The sequence below is a fragment of the Grammomys surdaster genome, unplaced genomic scaffold (genome assembly GCF_004785775.1).
Source record: "Grammomys surdaster isolate TR1022 unplaced genomic scaffold, NIH_TR_1.0 125750, whole genome shotgun sequence".
NCBI classification, from domain to species: domain Eukaryota; kingdom Metazoa; phylum Chordata; class Mammalia; order Rodentia; family Muridae; genus Grammomys; species Grammomys surdaster.
Genome location: NW_021620582.1, coordinates 2,102,193 through 2,123,021, shown reverse-complemented (window position 1 = coordinate 2,123,021; position 20,829 = coordinate 2,102,193). Strand labels below are relative to the sequence as shown.

Sequence of the window (20,829 nt, the reverse complement as noted above, 5' to 3'; positions counted from 1 at the left end):
GAGAGAGAGAGAGAGAGAGAGAGAGAGAGAGAGAGAGAGAGAGAGAGGAAGAGAGAGAGAGAGAAGAGAAAGAGAGAGAGAGAGAGAGAGTGAGAGAAACGTGAGAGTAATGGAGGTGGTGGTAGATCTAAACAAGATACAATGACATACCAGTAGGAAAATTTTTCCATCAAACTCGTTATTCATATACTAACTAAAATATTAATTTAAAATTTTGGAGGCTCATTTTGGTGGGAGGAATTCATAGTTCTGCGCTATGCTAGAATTTTATTTTTCCTGGCATGTCAGGTCAGAGTTGTCTGTCTCATTTGTTGCTGACAAGAGGCAGTTCTGAAGCTCAGCATAGTGACATTTGGATTGACACATTGTCCTCATTTTGGAGATATAGGGAACTCCTGGGACAGTAACTTTGGGCTGTCAGTCTTGAGACCTTGGTTCCATTTCTAGACATATCTCTGCCTCACTGAATGACTTTTGACAAAGTACAATCTTTTTTTTTTTTCAGGTGGAGGGGAAGGCAGGTTGGGTAAATGTTTTTGTTCTGCTTGGAAAAGAGAGAATGTGATGTTTTCTAACAACTTCAGAATATCATTCTGATGTCACAGCAAGGTAGCAGAAGTGAGTGCTCTGGCACTAGGCATCCTTGTGGAGTGCTGTGGTTGCTTTTCCCCGGGGTAGACCTGGCTTATCTATCTAGGTTTGCCTGAACCCAGTGACACATAGCATCATTACCTCCCTTGCTTTGGAGGCTGTGGTTGATGGGAGCTAGGGAATTGACAGTGATAATTGCTTTTTCATACGTCATGCCATGATCCCCGCTTTATACTTCTCATAGGGACTGAGGGAACCACGGTATTGAGTTGTTAGGGCCTGGTCCCCTTAGTGGATGTGATAGAGTCATGGCCTTGCTGAGCTGGGATTGACAGAGCTGAACACACTGAGGGTGCTGCTGTTGTAATAGCAGCCGGAAACCAGGGCCCAGTTCCCCAGACAGGATGGAAGGCCCAAGCACAGGAAGCTGTGGTGTGACTGACACGCTCAGCCTGGCTTCCAGGAGACTAATGGCTCTGAGCATCCCCCTCCCCACCTTGAAGCCAGAGGTGAGCAGCTTAATAAATGCAAGATAGGCAGGCCCGAGAAGAAAGGCAGAAGGGCACGAGCATCAAAGACTGAGGGGAGAGGATCTGTGCCCAGTGATGTCAAAAGCCTGGGTATAGACTGGCAGGCAAAGACAATGAAAGTACTGTTTTTACAGGAAGGGGGAGTGTGACATCCTTATTCCTGTTTCCAAAATGCTTGCACAGTGAATTGTTTGCAGGCTGGGCACAGGTATTAATTCTGTACTCTGTATTGTGTCTGGGACTCAGTCTGTTTGTACACTCAAAGTCAGTTCACAGAAAGAGTGTCCTTCCTTTTTGTATTTCACTTTTGTCTTTGGTAATAGAGTGGAGAATAATTAGATGTGATTTTAGAAGCTTTATTGTCTGCTTGGAGAGCATTAAGGAAGCCAAATGTGATTTTGCTTATAAAGTATTAGGAGAAACAGAAAGTGCTAAAATTGTTCACACCTTGGTGCTGTTAGGAAAACTCTACTGTATGGCTGTTGGAGTAAATCTGGAGGTTGGGCCAAACATGCCTTAGGAGAGGAGGAGGGGGCCTCTGCGAGGAGGAGGGGGCCTCTGCGAGGAGGAGGGGGCCTCCTGCGAGGAGGAGGGGGCCTCTGCGAGGAGGAGGGGGCCTCTGAGAGGAGGAGGGGGCCTCTGAGAGGAGGGGGCTTCTGAGAGGAGGAGGGGGGCCTCCGGCTAGGGATGAGCTGAGTGCAACTTTCCATGTTTGGCTAAGAAGATATGGTTCTCTCTCCCAAGACCATTTTCCTCCTGGATAATGACGCTGGGGATTTACTGGTCCCCACTTTCTAGTTCTGGGTAAATAAAGAAGGACAAAACACCATTTTCAAAGTATACCAGTTATAGGGGCAAAATAAAATGGATCTGTTTTCGTAGCGTTCCATGCCTTTATAAAGCAGCATGTAAAGCCAGGGCACACTCCACTCCCTAGGGCTTTTGCTTTTCTTCTAGACCAGAGGATTAACTAGGCTCGTTGCTGTCACAGTAAAGCTGGTTTTGTTAGCAGCTGTTTAAATATGGTGGTGAAGGGTCAGTTTGAAGCACTGAGAAGTTGGAAGCCTTGGATATAGCCCCTTTTTAAGCTTTTGATTTCTTTCAGGTACCGTAGTCTCCTCATGCCTGCCCACCTGTAAGCAAAGGAAAGTTGTTATAGAATCACAGACCCTGAGACTGGAAAGAGTTAGTGATGAAATCATTTTGGGAAGGTTGGTGTCTACTTTGTGATACCATTACAGTACAGACATCATTAATCAACTGCAGAACATGTCACTGCTAACATGGCAAGGGTTCTGCTGGTCAGTATAGTAATCAAACCTGTTTGCTTTCTTGTAGTTATTCATAAACCCAAGCCCAGAGAGGGTAAGCAAATTGATTGAGGTATCCAGGAGCTAGTCACAAGGTCAGGACTAAAACATGGTCTTCTAATGTCTAGGGGTAACATTCTCTGTACTGCTGTGCTGTGTGTGACCTCTGAACTGCTAGTAAAGTTAACAGGCAGAGCTAGCTACATACTCATTTAGGAATGAGTGGCTGCACCTATAGATCAATCCAACCCTTGAAATGTAGGCTCATCCCTTGAACATGAATTGATGAACATCTGGCTGCACTGGGGAAAATAAGGGAGAGGAGTATTTTATTTATGTTTATGGGTATTAAGTCTGCATGTATATCTGTGAACCAAGTGTTTATAGTGTTTTTGGAGGCCAGAAGAGGATGTTAGATTCCTGGAACTTGAGTTACAGATGGTTGTGAGTTGCAAATTGAACTCTGGTTCTCTGGAAGAGTAGCCAGTGCTCTTAGCCACTGAGCCATCTTCTCCAGCCCCCTGGAAAGTGGAGCTTTATAGGTAAGGCTAGGTCTCTCTGTCTCTGTCTCTGTCTCTCTCTCTGTCTCTGTCTCTCTCTTTTTGCCTCTCCCTCTCCCTCCCTCCCCCTCTCCCTCCTTCCTCCTCTCCCTCCCTCCCCCTCTCCCTCTCTCCCTCCCTCCCTTCTTTTCTCCCTTCCTCCCTCCCCCTCTCTCTCTTTCTTTGTCTCTCTCTCCTTCTTCCCTCCCTTTCATTTCTTTCTTTTTTGTGAAATAATCTCTTTTATGTAGCCCTGGCTGGCTTGGTATTATATAGCCCAGGCTGGTCTTGAACTCACATTAATCCTCTTGTCTCAGCTTTCCAAATGCTAGAATTATAGGAGTGTTCGACACACTTACCTTATTTATTACCATTTTTAACCTCCTTTACAATTTATAGCATAATTAGGGTGGAGCTGGGAAGATGAAGTGACCAATTCTTACTTTAAAGGAATAATGTGGCAGTAAAGAGAAAATTGACAGCAACAGTCTTGGCAAACAGCAGTCGGAGCCCCAGCACTGTGAGGGACATCATATTTACCTTCTTGGTGTGAACTGTGACTGAACAAAAGAAAGGACAGTGGAGTCAAGGGAGACCAAATTTCTTTCTACAGTGTCAACAGCTCTCACCAGTCTGCCCCAGATCACCATGGTTCCTCCTGGTCTGCACTCCCAGTGTGGTCCCAAATAGCACTCAGAGACCTCAGGCTCCTGTACCCACCCAGACAGGCCAGTCTGGGAAACATTGGCTCATAGCCTGGCAAGCTCTGCTGGGGTGGAGGCCAAGGGAACCAGCTGGGCTCAGTGTGTGTGTGTGTGTGTGTTTGTCTTTTGAATTTGATGCTTTCAGGTCCCAGGTGACAACAACAGAATTTGTTTTAACCACTTGATTTGAACTAACCTGTTGGGCCATGGCAAGGCTCTGAAATTTGTGTGTCATTTTCAGGTTCTGGTGGTTTTATATTATCTGGAAGAAACAACAGTGGTCAAGATGGTGATGACAACCAAGAAGCCAAAGGAGGAGACTCTGGGCCAGTAAACAGAGGGCAAAAGGCTCACGCAGCTGTTTGTTCAGACAGAATTCCTTCGGTTTGGGACCTTTTTGGCATCCTTGGTACAGCATCAAGATGCTTTCTAATTTGTAGGCAGGACAAGGATTTTTAATCCCACCATGAGACAGCCACCCTTATGGAATTTTGGGCTTTGTGTTGGACTAAATGATACCCTTGGTGGCAGATATTTTGATTGGTGAAGATGAGGGGTGGGGATTAAACAAGAGGAGAGATGCTAAGCATTTCCTTCTTTACCAGAGATGGAACCTTATTACTTTTACCAGCACGATGCTAAATCAAAAGAAATCCACCCCGAGTTCACATCGCTAGCTTCTCTTTCCTCTAGCTTGCCCATCTTAGCTTTAGTTCTTTAAGCTAGATACTTACCGAAAGAATTTGCATGTGGTTCAAAGTCAGTTGAGTGCACAGTTTCACTGTTGTGCTGAACTGAACATGTCACTGAATTTGAATCCCCATACTGACCAAGCTTGACAGCACTGTACTTCCCACTGGGGGAGATGACTATAGCAGGGTCGAATTCCGCTATCTTCTTGGATGATCTGAGACTTATATTCACGTCTTTGGGGTAGAAATCCTTCACCAGACAAGCAACATTTGTTCCGTTCTTCATGATGAAAACAGATGGTTTGGCAGGAGGCTGGCTTTCTGAAAATATAGTCAACTGAGATGATAGCTTGCAGCTCAATGAGAATTAAACAGGCTTTGGCTAGAAATCTAGAACATTCTATATCTTGTTAGTAGTATGGTAGCCTTGATAGCATTACATGGAAGTGTGAACAAGGTGGGAAGAAAGAAGGAACAGTCAGTTTGACTTCTAATTAGGAGCTGAAATGAGTTAGGGTTGGAGGAGGGATGGGGTAGGACAACTGTAGATAAGTTTCTAGAACTGAGGATCCAGTATGGGCCCTGGGTGTGATCCCTGACACCACACAAACACATCATAATGCTATAGTAGGGAGGTAGAGGCAGAAGGATGAGGAGTTCTAGGTGATCCTTGAGTACCAGCCCAGCCTCGGCTACATGATACCCTGTCTCAAATCAAACCAAACCAAACTAAATCAAAATCAAAAGCAAAAACCTCAAAAGGCTAGGGGTATAGCTCAGCTGGTAAAATTCTTGCTCTGTAAGCATGAGGACCTGAGTTTGATTTCCAAAACCCACATAAAAATTTTGCACATGGTGGCATGCGCTTGTAATCCCAGCATTGGGAAGGACTCTTCTGAGACGGGAGATCCTCAGGGCCTGCTGGCAGCCCGTCTAGCCTCACTGGTGAATGGGAATGTCAAGCCAAGAAGAGACACCGTGGCTCCTATGAGGTAGATAGTATTTGTGAGGATAATACTCAGTTTTGTCCTTTGGCTTCAATGTGTTCCTATTTGCTTTATGTCAATTAAGAGCACAGACTTCTAAGAAGGTCTGCATAGTCAATTCAAACTGGAGGATGGCGATGTTGAAGCTATTATAGGATGTTTTCCCTGTTTTGTAGACTGGAAAAATCCCACTGAAGGTAAATGGTAGATTTATCTCCATTTGGGTGGACCTGATTCTTTTTTAAGGGCTGGACTACAATTTGAATTGAGTGATTTTTGTTTATGTTTGTTTGAGATAACTTTTTATGTATTCCAGGCTGTATTCAAACTCTTTTTTAAAAAAGAATTATTTATTTATTTATTATTGTATATAAGTACACTGTAGCTGTCTTCAGATGCACCAGAAGAGGGTATCGGATCCCATTACAGATGTGGTTGCTGGGAATTGAACTTAGGACTTCTTGAAAGAGCCATCTCTCCAGCCTCTGTATTCAACCTCTTAATCCTTTTGTCTCAGTCTCCTAAGTGCTGAGCTTATAGATATTTGCTATTTTCTTTGAGTCCTTTCTTATGAGACATGGTCTCATGTGTCCCAGACTGGCTTTGAATTTGCTGTCTAGACAAGGATGACCTTGAACAAGTGATTCTTCTGTTTTCATGTCCTGAGTGCTAGGATTGTAGGCACAAACCACCAGAGGGTAACAACTACCATTTTTAGAAAGTACTTGTACATATAAAACCAGCTAAGCCCATTTCTTGTTGTATTCTAAAAGGTGCTATGGAATGAATGCTGGTCCCAAAACTGGATCCTCTACCTGCTTCCTCTTCTTTCACGCCTTGCTTTGAGTAGAACCTACCACTAATCCAGGTATGCACATTCTCCCCCTTTCCTTCAAACTGGAAATCTTGATGCTTTGAGAAAGACAACTGCCTGATTGAAGTTCCTGAATTGTGCTACATTTTGTGTTCTCAGAAACTTGGCTTCTGTATTATCTTAAATAACTGCAAAGGAAGGAGCCCTGTTTTACATACAATAAGGAATGACAACCGACCTGTGAACAGATTTCTAATCATACGTTTCATTTCTGACTTTCAACAGTAACTTTTCTTGTGAACATGGACCTTAGTATTTACTAAAAAAGAATTGGGCTTGTTGGTATCAAATGAAAACTATATTGAATTACAATACATTTTTATCTCTTATAGTTATGGTCAAGGCAGCAGGTCTTCCTCAACAGAAAAGCTTGGTAATGCATGTGCAAGTAGAAACAGGTTGACTTTTTAAATGTTCTACACAGCATCTGGGTTTGAGTTTTAGCAACGGGGTCCATGGTAGTGAAACTATAACCAAGTCAATTGGCCAGATTGGTTGAGAGGAGTGACTGTTGATGAGAAGGTGCCTGATGCTCTCCATAGTACAATTGGATCAGGACAGAGCAGGGATATCCTAAGAGAACAAGCTGTTCAGAGAAGGCTTCCTCATGAGCACATTATAATTCTCCAGGTTTTTTTCTACCAAGAAGTTCAAATGAAAGGTTGGGATCTGTTCTGGCACTCAGGGCAGAAGGCTAATTCCTAAGATTCTATTTTGGCTTTAGCTCTAGACAAGATTGGCTTTTTCTTTCTTTCTTTCTTTCTTTCTTTCTTTCTTTCTTTCTTTCTTTCTTTCTTTTTTCAAAGGGTTTCTTAGAATTATCTACTCCCAACCCTCCTGAGAAAACCTTTGCTTTTTAGTTTTCTTACACACTGAAGTTGCTGACAGCAAAACTGATAACCCCAGCATTAACGGCTGGAAACCACAAGTCTTCATTACTTGCCTCTCCTTTCAGAAGCCTGCTATCTCTTGTTCATTATCCTGTTTGTGGCTGGAGATGTATTGTGGTTTATTTTTCAAAAAAGTTAGGAGTTAAAAATTTGTTAAAACAAACCCATCAAGCTAACCAAAGCAAACTCAAAACCCTACTCAAGAGTACGATCCAATATGAATAAGTTGGCTTGCTTTGATTTTTGTTGAGACTGGGTCTCACTAAGTAGTTAAAGCTAATTTCACACTCTCAATCCTCCTGCCTAAGCTTCCTGAGTGCCAATAGTACAGTGTATGCTTCTGGGCCCAGCTGATGTGTGGATTTTAAAATCTAAACTCATTACGAAGCTATCATCAATAACCATCTTGTGCTAGGGAGATGGAAAGATGGATGTTTGAAGAGGTTCATGCATGTATCTTCAAAGGTTCAAGGCATGAGCCTTGAAAATATTAGTCAAGTTTTCAAATTGATCATAGTGCATTGATTTAGTAAAACGTTTTCACAGTCTCTCTCTAAGTTAAGATCCATATGTTTAAAACAATTGGAAGAAAACTTTACTCAATTGGCATCTAGTTGTCATGGTAACTAAAGAAAACAGATATCTGGTTTGGATTTGACCTTCCTTTTTAAATAAGTAAAATGTACTCCATGGAACTTAGTCTATTCTGTATTTGATTTAAACAAATATTTGAAGATAAGATTTAAGCGAAAAATTTCAATGTTTATCTTTTGAGAACAGTCTCTTGTTATTCCACAAATTTAACTATATTTCAGTGCTTTTCCAGGTATATTTTCTTGGACAATATCACTTTGTTTTCAGACATTCTCCTCTTATGAGCACTCATACAATGCTGAAATTACCTGCTGGGAAACAACACAAAGAGAAGACAACATCCTTTCTAAATGCTCTTTATGACTTACAAACTTAGATATTATCCACTGTAGAACCACACAGAGCATCCTACTGCTTCTCTAAGAATTGTGACATCTATAAGAAATGTCACTTGGAATTTCAAGGGTCTTTGTCAGTATGGAATTGCACTTAAGCCCTGAAGTTTGTTGTACCTGGCTATCCTGACTTGGCTAATCACCTGTCTCTGAAGCCTTCCAGTCTATAGGATATTTTACTCTGTAAGGAGGCATGCAGACTAGTTAGCTCAGCAAAGGTATGTGCAGGAAGCAGACAATTTCCTGAGGAGTTTGAGCCCAAGCACCTCCTATGACTGTCTCCTTCCCCTTAAGTGATACATTTATTAGTGTAATTTTAAAAAGATTTCTTTTCTAGCTTGATCTGAAGATTTAAGAAATTAATAAGGACTAGAGTTTAAATACCTATATATTTAAAAATAAAAGTCATAACAGAAGCATGTTAGAAATTCAGCGTCTTCACCTTGGCCCGCTTCCTTCTGTCCCACTCTAATGCTGAGATGTAAGTGAATCTACTAGTTATAATTTATAATATAAGATGGATAGTAGCTCTAGTTTCAGGATTCAAATTATCCATCGAAATATAGAAAAAAAATCAACTTACGGGGCTCCACAAAGAGCTTTATGCCAGTTCCAAAAAACATCTGTCGGGTGTCCCAGGAGCACATTATAATCTTGCTTTACAGATAACCTGTCTGGGACTAGCCCTGGGCCTGGGCTTGAACATCTGTGTCTTGACTCTCAGTCTGCAACTCAGCCTATAGAGGCTACAGTTCAGAGAATTGCAAAGTTGTTCTTGAGGAGACAGGAGGCCAAGTACACAGCAGTCCTTTTCTTTTGAAGCTGATAGCTGAATGTTTGGATAGGAAAGTGAGCACAGTCTCCATCTAAGAGATGAGGGGACAGGGCTGAAGTAAAGCAAGAGAGGGTGACAGACGCTGACTTCAAGACACAAAATTTAATTCCCAATTCATTGAGAAGGCTTTCAAGAAAAACACAGTAGCTGGATACTGAGATAGAATACTAGATTTCTTACTGACTGAAAGGCAAGGCAAGGAGGCCTTTCAAACATTCTCTTCTTCTACTCTAGCTCCCTTCTCTTGAACCATGAACAGTAGGTTTTGATTTGAGTGCTGTTTTCCTCCATTACTCAGACTGAGTTTCGTGGTAGTTTGCTTTCTAATTACTGAGCCTAGAAGAGAGAGCCAAGGACCTGAAGGTTGGGTAACAAACAGTTGTGATGGTCAAGACCCCATTGGTGCTGTATCATGCTTGTAGGTCAGAGAGGCCAATCCTGTGTTGTTGTCCTCATTTAGAAATTTCATTTTAGAAATTTATAATTTCTTCTGATCCTGGAGCCAGATACAAGTCTGAGAAATGCACAGTAATCATCATGACTGTGTGGACCACATGATATCATCACCAGACTCAAGGACTAGAGTTAGAACCACGGCAAAAAGAAACGACAGTAATGGAGGGCCATCATTGGAAGTTGAAGCTTTCAGAACTGAAGACCTGATTTGAAATTCTCACTTTCTGCACCTGAGCTTCACATTTATTAACTTCTCTCAGTGTGGGTAGAAACCAGAGAAGAAAGTACAAGATCACTGAGAAGTGTGGTCAGTGTCCCAACAGATAGTAAAGATTAATTTCTTCAATCTCCTTTCTCCCAAGACTCCCAAAGGCTCAGCCTTAAAGATTTGACTCTTAATACAGAAGATAATTCTGAATTTCAAGTGGAAATGGTTTAAAGAGAAAATGAAACATAGCACTTTTTACTCAGATGCAGTTTGCCAAACATCAATCAGGCTACAATCAGCTATAACATAGTTTTGCTTTCCTCTTTCTCTTCGTTGTTCTGGTGTTTGTCTCCTTAGAAATAAGAAAATTTAACAAATTCCACTGTTTCCCTGGTAGCAATAGGCAATGGAGAACCTTTGCAAGTTTTTATTATCTTCTGAGAGTCAGAGACCAAGCTGACAGTACCAGTTACTCAGGACTGCCAGGGTTTCTATTTTCATACCCTTTCCACCTCTTTATTTCCTCTAGAATGAGGAAAACTCACATGTTACCATGTAAGACGTAATGGCTTCCCCAATGGACTTGGAATTTTGGAGCTATTAGAAAGACTGCTGGTCTCTGGCTTGGCTCCAGTGCTTCACTGCTGGTAGCCAAACCACTGATCATAGACCCTGGGTTTCAAACACTAGATCAGATTACCAGTGAATAATGCTTTCAGGAGAACACCATCACTCCTCAATTGTTCAGGAGTCAGTGTCTGTGCTTCTCTGAGAGATGAGTCCCTGATGCCTTGTGCAGAGCCTCCAGATTCAGGGCTTACAGGAGAGGTGTTTCTCTGGGTAGCATGGGATCTTGGGGATCAGTTAGTATGAGGCCAGCCTTGCTGGTTTAATGCAAGTTCTCAAAGAAAAATGAAAGAAAGAGACCAAGATGAGATGATAGATAGAGTATATTTAATGCCTTCTTTCATGCCTTTTCCTTGTTTCTAACCTTCCTTCTTACACCACGATAACAATTCTTACTCTGAGAGACTCTTCTCATCTGGAGCTTCTGTGGTCCTAGTTCCTGACCAGAGGGCCAGAACCAGAAACCTAACCTATGGCTTTTCAAGGTAGTTGTAGAAAATTTATTCTTATTAAACTTCAGGATAGAGTTTTTAATTATTCATAGAGTATTTTATTAGGGAAAACCTAACACATTTGCCCTAAATGTTATTCTTATCCATTGCAACAAATAATGAGTTTCAAATTTAGACCAACCCCAATTTCCTGAGAAGCTTCATTTATCTCCACTGTGTTACTGACTCTAAGGCAGTAGCTCGCAACCTTCCTAATGCTGTGACCCGTTCATACAGTTCTTCATTTTGTGGGATTCCTCCAACCATAAAATTATTTCATTGCTATTTCATAACTGTAATTATTCTATGGTTATGAATTATAATGTAAATATCTGATATGCAGGATATCTGATATGCACCTCCTGTAAAAGGGTCACTCCACCTCCAAAGGGGTAATGACCCATAAGTTGAGAGTCACTGCTCTAAGGCTCTGTGATGAGCGGATCCCCACTTCCATAGCTAAGCTACACTGTCATAGCACTAGCTTAGGCATCAGTTGAATTCTTCGGTCTTTATCCCTTTCAGTCTGCCTCGCCTGTTTGGATAGAGTTGGTGGATCAGCATGAGGGTGGCTGGAGGAGCAGAATCTTGTGAAGGCTTCTCAGAGTTAAGTGTTGTATTTTGCAGCCAGTTTAACTTCTTTTATTTTCTGAATATTGACATTTAGGGAACCCCCTAGGCTTTTGGCTACTAGCTCCTCAATCTGCCATTTCTTATCCCTAGATTTTGCTAACGGTCTCATTTTCCCTAAGAGAAACAAATAGTGTTGGTTTTGCTGCAGTGCTAAATGGCCATCGTGAGCAGAAATAGCTATAGGAAGACTCAAGTGAGATAAGGACCACCAGATCATGCATCATCTGGACAAGGAAGGGCAAAGTGCTCTTGTGCAAGGGCCACTAACACAGGAGAGCCGGGTCTGTCCAAGAATTCATGACAAGAAAGATGAGTCTGTCCCAGAGTACAAAATAACTATGTAAAATTACCATTCATAACAAAGCCTTATACTACTTAACACTGGTTTGCATATTATTTTAGTAGACATTATAAACAACTTCAAGAACTGGTATTATTAGGTCCATTCTACAGGTGTTGTCACTGGAGGTAAAGACAGCAAGTGTGGCTGGCCCTCTTTGTTAAGTCCCCCTCCCCCCACACGCACATGCACTCATGTGTAAGCAAGAGAGAGATGTTGGGTATCTTCTTCTATTATTCTCTACTTTTTTTGAGCCAGAATCTTTGATGGAACCTGAAGTTCATTGATTAGGCAAGACTGTCTGGCCAGTGAGATCCAGGGATCCTCCTGTCTCTGCCTCCCCAGTGCTAGGATTGTAGACAAGAGCCACCATGCCAGGCTTTTTATATGGGTTCTGGGATCTTCACTCAAGTCCTCATACTTGCATGGTAAACCCTTTGCCAACTGAACCATCTCTTCAGTCTCCCTTCCAAGTTTGTTCCCTGGCACTCTTTTTCATTCCAACATAGAGCCTCCTGACCACTCTTCACACACTCCAAAGAGTACTATGTCCCCTGTGCCTGGAAGTCCCATTCCTCTGGGAAGCTGAAGAGTTTACTCGGCCATGTCAAATGCCACCTTTCCAATGAAACAACTCTGTTTGAAATTACTCCCTGGTCCTTTCTGCACATGCCTTTTATCCCACTTCTTGGATCTTGGCTTGTTGCAACCTAAGTACTTTTATCTTGTGTCATTTGCCTTTATGGAGTAAGAATTTTGATCTGCTCTATTTGTGCTGACACCTTGTACCTAAAATAGTGCTTGGCACAGGTGACAGTGCCATGCCCCAGGCTGTGCATCAGGGCTCTGCTTTGGTGCTGCAGTTTGCTAGCGTACTTCCATTTTGGTATACCACAACAGAGGTGTCCTCTGATGGACTGAATCATTTATGTAACAAAATACAGTCAGTGTCTTAAATGTCTTTGTGGAAAGTAAATCTTAACATGTTTATCTCCATGGACCAAGAGAGATAGGTAATAAATCCACAGACAGTTTTAGATGGACAAAAGGACTATAAATAATAGAGTGGAAGAAGGGGTTTGTGGGTGGGTTGGGAAGGCCTCACATTCTAAGCAGGGGTTGGGAGAAAGCTATACTAGTCCCTGGTGGCAAAATGGCTCTAAGTAGAGAACTGAATGCACAAAGACTCTGTTCTGGGAGATGCTTATGAGAAAGGAATGGGGAAGGGGAGCTGTTGAAGAGCCAGTGACCAGGAGGAATAAGAGAGTTAGCCAGACCTCTTGGGGGGCAGGCAGATATTCTGACTAATTGTCTGAGCCTTTCTGTGTTAGGAACTCTGAGGCTCTAAAGCTGTAGCATGAGTGAGAAGCTTGTTTGCTTCCATGAGAGGGATGGTGTGATATGAGGGAAGGAGCCCTTTCCTGTTGAGGGAGGTGTTGGAAATGGTGGCTGGAAAGGAAACAGCACAGAGTCCTCAAGGAGTGGCTGTTACCAGTGGGATGAACCTTGCATATGTGCAGATACAGCTTGGTAGAGCAGCAGGGATCGTCTAAGCACAGAGGCTGGAACCACACAGGTGATTCAAATTAGAGTTTGGATAAGCTGTGTGATCTTGGGCAACCCCCCTCCTGGATTCATTTTCCTGGTTTGCAAAAACACAAAGTGATAACTAATTTCACAAGATCATTGTGAGATTGAAGAAAAGAACTGATGCAAGGTAAGCGCCCCCAAAGCAATATTGTGATGTAAGGCTGGTATACAGTAACGGAGAACACTGTGAGACATCTTACAGGCACCTTCATTTAGGAGGATATTTCTGAGGACCATGACCCTTCTGTGAACTTCTGCCCTGAACACTGTTGCGCATACATTTACATGGTGGTGCCTTATTGTGTGCTATCCCCAGGTTTACTCTCCATGGTATGCTAGACTACCCAGTGGGATCTGCTGCTGTGTGTAGATCTGATTGGTTACTGTGGGGCATCCTGGGAACCTTGCAAGTAAGAGCTTGAAAGAAACTCCTGAAGAAAGAATCAAAAGAAAGTTGGCTTTAGATAAGACAAAGGCCCTGTTTGCAGCTGTAGCTCATTAGTTCAGCACTGGTTGGTTAAAAAGGAAGGTGCTATTTAAAACTATTCTGGGTCCTACCCCCTAGATGCTCCTTAGCTTTTCTAGCTCAAAGAATAATGTAATGCCCCAGCTGGGCGTCTGGCAAACTTCAATTAATCACATCTCTTTCTTTGGAGGGGGAAGAGGGTCATATCTACCTGCCGCAGTTTGCCAAATCATTTTCCTTAAGTTCACTCACTTTTGAAGTTAAAATATAATTAAAAGGAAACTTTAAGTTATATGGATTTGAGAAGTGATTTCTGCTATTCTACACTTTGGGGGACATGGGCCCAGTAGATCAGAGCAAGTTAACTCATTAGGAAGAGCTTCATGAACAAAGGGAGATTAGGAAAATTGGCCACTACCTCATGGGGAGTGGGGGCATGCTGTTATTTTAGTGAGATGTTTTAAAGTCAAAGAAATTTAAAGGCATAAGTCTGAGTTGCTTGACTTTACAAACTCTTCCAAAAAATGGCAAACTTGAGTTTCCCCAACTTCACTGGTACTTAGCTTTAGGTCCGTCTCTCACTTGTTCTGTGTCTCTACAGTAGGTGCTCGTAGGGGACCTGAAGATGTCTGTCCCCAGACTTGGATTTCCCTTCCTGGATCCAGATCCTTTGCTTCCTTCACGTGTCACACTCAGGACCCTTCTGACCTCTTAACTTAAGGTTACAGGGTAACAAGGTTCAGAGCCTTCTCCTGATCTCTCAATTTAAGGTTACAAGGTAACAAGGTTCAGAGCCTTCTCTTAAGCTTGGAAAAGAAGCAGAAAGTCAGAGTGGCAGGGCAGAGAGCCTTGTTGCTCTCCTAGAAGCCCGTCTGGTGATTTATGAGCACCAGAGCTTATCACTAAATTTTTTTAGGACCTTTGCAGTGAAGTTTACCTTGCTGGTTTAGTAGACCCTTGGCTTAGGGTCCATATCCACTACCTGTCTACAATAATTGACAGCTTCTACCAAGTGGGAAAAACCATTTTTTTTTTAATATCAAGAAACTGTTGAATTTAGATGGCAACTTAAATGATATTAGAAGACACATTTTATGTAGAGTACACTCAACCCCTTCAGTGTGACTGACACATTTTGTATAGAATACACTCTTCAACACCCTTAGTGTGACTGCCTTAGAGTAGCTAGGAACATGGATTTACAAAGCCCATAGAGAGCTCATGCAGACTTTTAAGTGTCCCTTGGTTGGAAATCCCACATTCTCTTTAATTCTTATTCTTGGATCTGGTCTCACTGGGAACCACATTCTCCATCCTTATTTCTCTCTAGTAACTGTTTCTAGCTGCAGTTTGGCCAAATAGAGTGTCTGGTGTCTGGTCACCTTCCTTCCACAGAGGACTATGGTGACTGACACACTTGTAGTGAATGTCTACTTATTCTGGCTTCATGCTCCATGTCCAGGACACTGATTTCATTCTGTGCTGTCCCAGGAACAGATGTCTGGCCTATGGAAGGTCAGCATTATATTAAATCTGGAGCCACTGCTATAGGATTGATCACCTGGGCACACATTTATCCTGACTCTGCTGAGCTGTCCCACTCTGTCATTTCTACAGTTTGACTTGATTGGAGCAGGCACAATTCTCTCAGGTTCTTCTGAGATGTATTTTTTTTCAAACCTCCCAGATCCTACTTTTTAAATAGACAACCCCTACTCCTATGGAGGAGCTAACTAGAGTCCACCTCTTCCCAGGCATCTTCCTCAATATGGCTGGATCACCAGGGATGCGGATATTATTACTTTCACATCTCCTCATACTTCCGACCTCTTTAGGTAGAAGATCCCTTAGCCCCCAACCCAGACAAATAAATGACTTACTTGGTTCCACAGTCACTTGAGTTCCTTGACCAAAGATGAGTTTGTCGGTAGCACAGCTACTGAGGCCATTCCAAAAACCTCGATAGCTGTTTCCCATCTTCTTCTTGCTTTGACGTCATGGCTGGAGGGTTTTCATGCTTCTGTACTTTAAAGCCGGCATGAGTTACTCATCCATCTGGCTCATCATGACTTATCAACATGTATAAGGATGGGTTAGCTTACAGGAGGCTGATGTTTGAGCAGCATGCAGGAGCAACATGTTCCACGGTAAACCTTTCCTGCACAGTACACGTATAAAATTCTCTTAGCAGAGCTTTCTGTGGTTTTAAATGTAGATCCACACATAGCTCTTTGTCTTGGAAAGATAGCACTATCAGGTCTTGGATTCATGACTATTCCATTTAAGGCTGTTACATGTGTCATGTGGCCTTAAGGTCAGAGAATATATAGGACAACGGGGAGAGGGAGAAGGTGCACAGAAGTGCTGATTAATTCCAGATAGAAAACTTCAAAATTCCTAAGTGTGGCTAGTGAATTGGCCATGAACAAACCAACTTTCTGTCAAGCCCACCTTCCAAGCTGCAAAAGGAAAGAACTCAGGCAAATTTCTCTAGGGACCTGACTTCACAAATTCCACATGGAACGTCTCATTTAGCTCAGTAAGTGTTGTAGAACCAACATGAGAGCATGTCAAGGATACCCTTTTAGTAAACGCCTTTTGTATTCCTCATATGTCATGGAAGTAAATGACAAAGTAACAGTTTTATCCAGGAAACAGATGTGAGACAGAGGTCAGCAGGTGGGGTCATCTCTTATCCAGTCAACTTCCTGACATCTTTCCAGGCTTCCATACAAGGGCAGGCTGCCCTACTGTGTTCATCCTCTGTGGCGGCTGGCTCAGGCAGGACACTTCCCTGGGAGATGGTTCTTCACTCTGCAGTTTTTGTACAGGTCCCTATGGGGTTTGAATCACCGTGCTCGTATCCCACCAATCACGGTGTTGCAGAGCTTTACAAAAACCTTCCCTGGGCTTTGTATCACATGTCTCTGAGAACCCCCAGCCAGGTGTTTTCTGTGTGTCAAGCCACAGAAGATCAAAGGGTTTGGCAGTTAGTTCAGGCCAGACTTGCCTGGGTACTACTGCTTGACGCTTGCTGCCCTGCTGGCTGGCTTCGCTCTGGGGTCAGAGTGGACTTTTAGAAGTTATGATGTCCACCTCTATCAATCTATACTTTTTGGCCAGTCTTCTCTCAGATAGTTTCCCACTGGGGACTGTGTTAACTATCTGAAAGTCTCATGTGTATGCTACATGCTGTGGGTTAGGCAGAAAATGTTTGTGGTTAATGTAATTTTTACTTTTTCCCACCAAGCCTCAGAACCTCCTCTGCCTGCCATGCTTCCCCTTGGATAGTGTTATAAGGTCTGTAAAAGGCTTTCAGATAAAATTTTATCCTCTCCATTGACCTCTCAGTTGCTTAATTTGGAGCTGGTAGCCCATATGGTGTTTTGTGAGAGAAATGACGACCTGCTGGGCTTGCAGAGGCAGCAGCATAGGTTCCAACTTGGTAAACAGACTCTCTTTTGCAGGCTTTATAAAAGGTATCCATGTCTCCAGCTGATGCTGCCTTGTACTAGGGCCTCACACACTCCAGCTACTTCTTTTGGCCCAATGACCTTGGTCAAGGCACGACCAGATCAAGCAGAGACAGTAACTCTGTCTAAATGCAATAGATATATCTTAGTTATGTAAATATTTGACTTCTGGTTTGGGGCTGAGTCGTGCCCTTGAATCATGCTCTCAAATACTAATCTTGTTTGCTCTTGATCATCGTGAGCATCACTTTGAAAACACGGCAGCACAATAGGTTCATCTAAAGTGACCCTGTTAAATGTTGAATATTAATGGGAGTGTATGAGTTTGATGCTTCTTACTTCTCAGGAGGGAGTAGGATTGAACGAATTCACTCTTGAGATCTCAAGAGATGCCTATGGGGGCTGGAGAGATGGCTCAGTGGCTAAGAGCACTGACTGCTCTTCCAGAGGTTCTGAGTTCAATTCCCAGCAACCACATGGTAGGTCACAACCATTTGTAATGGGATCTGATGCCCTCTTCCTGTGTGTGTGAAGATATACATTAAATAAATAATAATAAAAAAGAGATGCCTATGGCTTAACACAGATGCTATTATTTCACTTGTGGTCTTTCTGCTGGCTCCTTCCTACCTAGATGTAATGACCACATGGAGAAGTCCAGAGGAGGATAAAGAATTGTAACTCCAACCCTTGACTATGCTCCTGTTGGGCTTTAGTCTTTGAGATGATGTCCAGAGGTGGATGAATGGTCACTGTGCTGAAGAAAAAGTCAAACTCCTGGTTAACTCATATGTCATGTGCAGACTTCCCCTAGTACTGGTGTGCAAGATTTCCCAAGAAGTGGTCAGGAGAAACTGCTCTGAGAGAGACTATTGCAGGAAAGGAAAAGCTGGGTTTCCTAATGAGATTGTGGCTACTGTAGCTCTCAGCTCTTCATTCCCCCATTCCCAGCAGTGTAGATACAGATTTGCTACCACACGATGTACAATAGGCAATGGTGAACCCCTACTCACTTTTGATGCAAATGACAGTGTTTCAGTTCCAAGTAGGGGCTCCTCATCTTGAATTTCTACCAGCGTTCTCAAACCTTCTGTGATACAAAGAATGTCCTAGGAAGTCACTGCTGTTTCTGCCTGGGTCCTTTCGATCATGTGGCATAGTCTTGAACATAATCCACATCTTGACACCGAATCTAGCTGGTCTGCTGCAAAAATAAGACCTTAGACTAAAAATTTAGTGCTATTTGTTACAGAATATAGTCGCAACAGAAATAGCTGACTTCTACCCACAAGCCAAGGCTCTACACTGAGCTCAACATCCCAAGAAGCCAGCTATTTGGATGCTGCAGAAGAAAAGCAGCTGACCCTGACCTCAGACACTAGCTTAGCAAAAGGAGAAAACAGACTGCCGTTTCAAACACAGTTTATCTCAGAAATCAGCCAACTTCTCCACTCTGACCCTAAGGAAACCCTCCTTGTCTTTCCCTACCTCACCCTAGTTTCAAGCACAGAATCTGCATTCTTTAGAACTCTGGTCATTGTGTTTTAGTCTTGTGTCCTAATTATCGTGGCCTCTCAGCCATTAGCTAAGGCTGCTCTAGCTGTTTGGGGCCATCTAAGTTCACTATTTCTTCCTATAAATTTAATTCTTGCATATAAACTGCTACACATTGACATCAAAACCCAAGAAGGGCTTCCCTGATGGTAACAGCCTCGCCAGGCCGCCCTTTTCACAGGGCTTTAATCTTATATCCCAGCTCCCATTTCTCATCTTTCCTTCAGAGAGTCACTCCATTCTCAAAGGTAAGGCTGAATGGCTGCCAGCCAGTATGCCACCCCAAGACTCTACCGTATCGAGGGCCATGGTTTCTAGCTCCCTCACTGCCATGCACGTGTAGTAAGAGATTTGTCTTAATTCTTATTGGCAATAGTGGTAAGTTCACTGTCTTATCTAACTGGGTCTCCAAAACCTTTACCACTCTCAGAACTATCTGCAATACAGGACATTCCCCTGTTCAGTACACACATGGGTAAGGTCATGTTCTATCTCAGTCAGTTCTATCTCAGGCCCCTGGAGTCTGTTCTCTGTGATTCTCTGGAAACTCCCTTCTAGTGAAATGTCCATCTCCAGGGGTTGGGGGTGGGTACCAGCTAGCCCTGACTCATTTTACATCTATAAACACTGGCAGTAGTCCCTCTATTCTCAAAGACAGTCCTTTGGCTTGTCCTCTAAACGTTTCAAATAGCCTTCAAGTCAGATTTTGAGCTGGCCCCAATAATTCCTTTGACAACCGGAACTTCTGGTTTAAATTTGGCATGTTTGCACTCTTCATCTGTAGGACCTCAGCAAAACTCCTCCAGTGAATCAAGAGATAGAGGTTCCCTGCCCTCATGCCTCCTAAAATCTCCACTCCTGTCCTCCCCCCTGTTTCTCTAATCTGCATGTCATGTTTTACTAGCTTCAGCTTCCAAACCCAATTCTTCTGGATCCTGATTCAGCAGATGAGTCCCCTCCTGATCAAACATCATCAGGGCTTCTTCCTGCTCTGCCTCTTCACACTCTTCCCTTCTCTCATTATACCATCCCTACAACCTACCCACCACTGCCTTTTATGTTTCCCAGAATGCCTCCCTAAAACTTTCCCTTTCTGTACTAGGGACAGCTGGCTGGCACCTAGGCTTCTTTCTTTGGCACAAATGATCCCATTAGGGTCTGGGGTTTCTTTGTTCCTGAAGGACTTTGACACTATGGGTTTAAGGATAAGTATTTAAAAGGAGCCAGATACTGTCTAGTTAGCAAAATGATAGTAGGTTTTCAAGAGGGCACATTAAGTATCCTTAAAGAAACCATGACTACAGCTTGTTTTGTGTATGTGTGTGCTGATATTGTTTATTTAACATTTTTGAGACAGAGTTTCACTGTGTAGCCCAAACTGGAACTTACTTTGTAGCCCAGGCTGGACTTTTGTCCATGGTGATCCTGTTGCCTTAACCTTCATAGCATCGGAACTACAGGTATGAGTCACCATGCCTGGCCTGTGGCAATAGTACTATATAACCAAATAGTAATACAACCAAAATGTGGCAGGAGATAGTTTCTTGAATGTTAGAATCTGGAGTCTGAAGCCATTTTGGTGAACTTATTATGTTGTATTTAAATAACGAGCCTTCTGCAGATTGAATGAAACTTCTATCCAGGGATGGCTTTGTAACACCATCCACCCTTCATCAGAGAAGTACCTGATTCAGCGAGTAAAGCAGCTGCTGGAAGTCTATTATACTGTGTTGTACAATATGAAAATATCAGTGTAGTTAAGTTAGCCACCACCAGTATACTTTTTATTTTCATGTGTATGTGGTATACATGTGTGTATGCATGGTTTGCGTGTGTGGGGGTGCATTGGTATACATTCATGTCCATGCAAGTGGAGGTATGAGGTTATGGACCAGAGCTACCCTTAATTTCTCTTCAATCTCTGATTGAAGCAGGGTTTCTCAGAGCTCACAGACATGGCTAGTCTTGCCAGCCAGCTTTTTCAGAGGATCCTGACTCTTTCTTTCAAAGTTGCAATTACAGATGGCTGGCATGGCCATCCAGTGTTTACA

The 20,829-nt window shown here is 42.8% G+C and overlaps 1 long non-coding RNA gene and 1 gene segment (V, D, J or C); both read right to left on the bottom strand.

Moving 5' to 3' along the window:
* The window catches only part of LOC114639722, a 586,704-nt gene that overhangs the window by 77,441 nt on the left and 488,434 nt on the right, over positions 1-20,829 (bottom strand).
* LOC114639730 lies at positions 1,462-15,683 on the bottom strand. The gene is made up of 5 exons (XR_003714053.1): positions 15,632-15,683; positions 4,409-4,687; positions 3,871-3,936; positions 3,414-3,530; positions 1,462-2,254 (listed from the first exon to the last, which is right to left on the bottom strand). It is a non-coding gene; the product is annotated as an uncharacterized LOC114639730 (long non-coding RNA).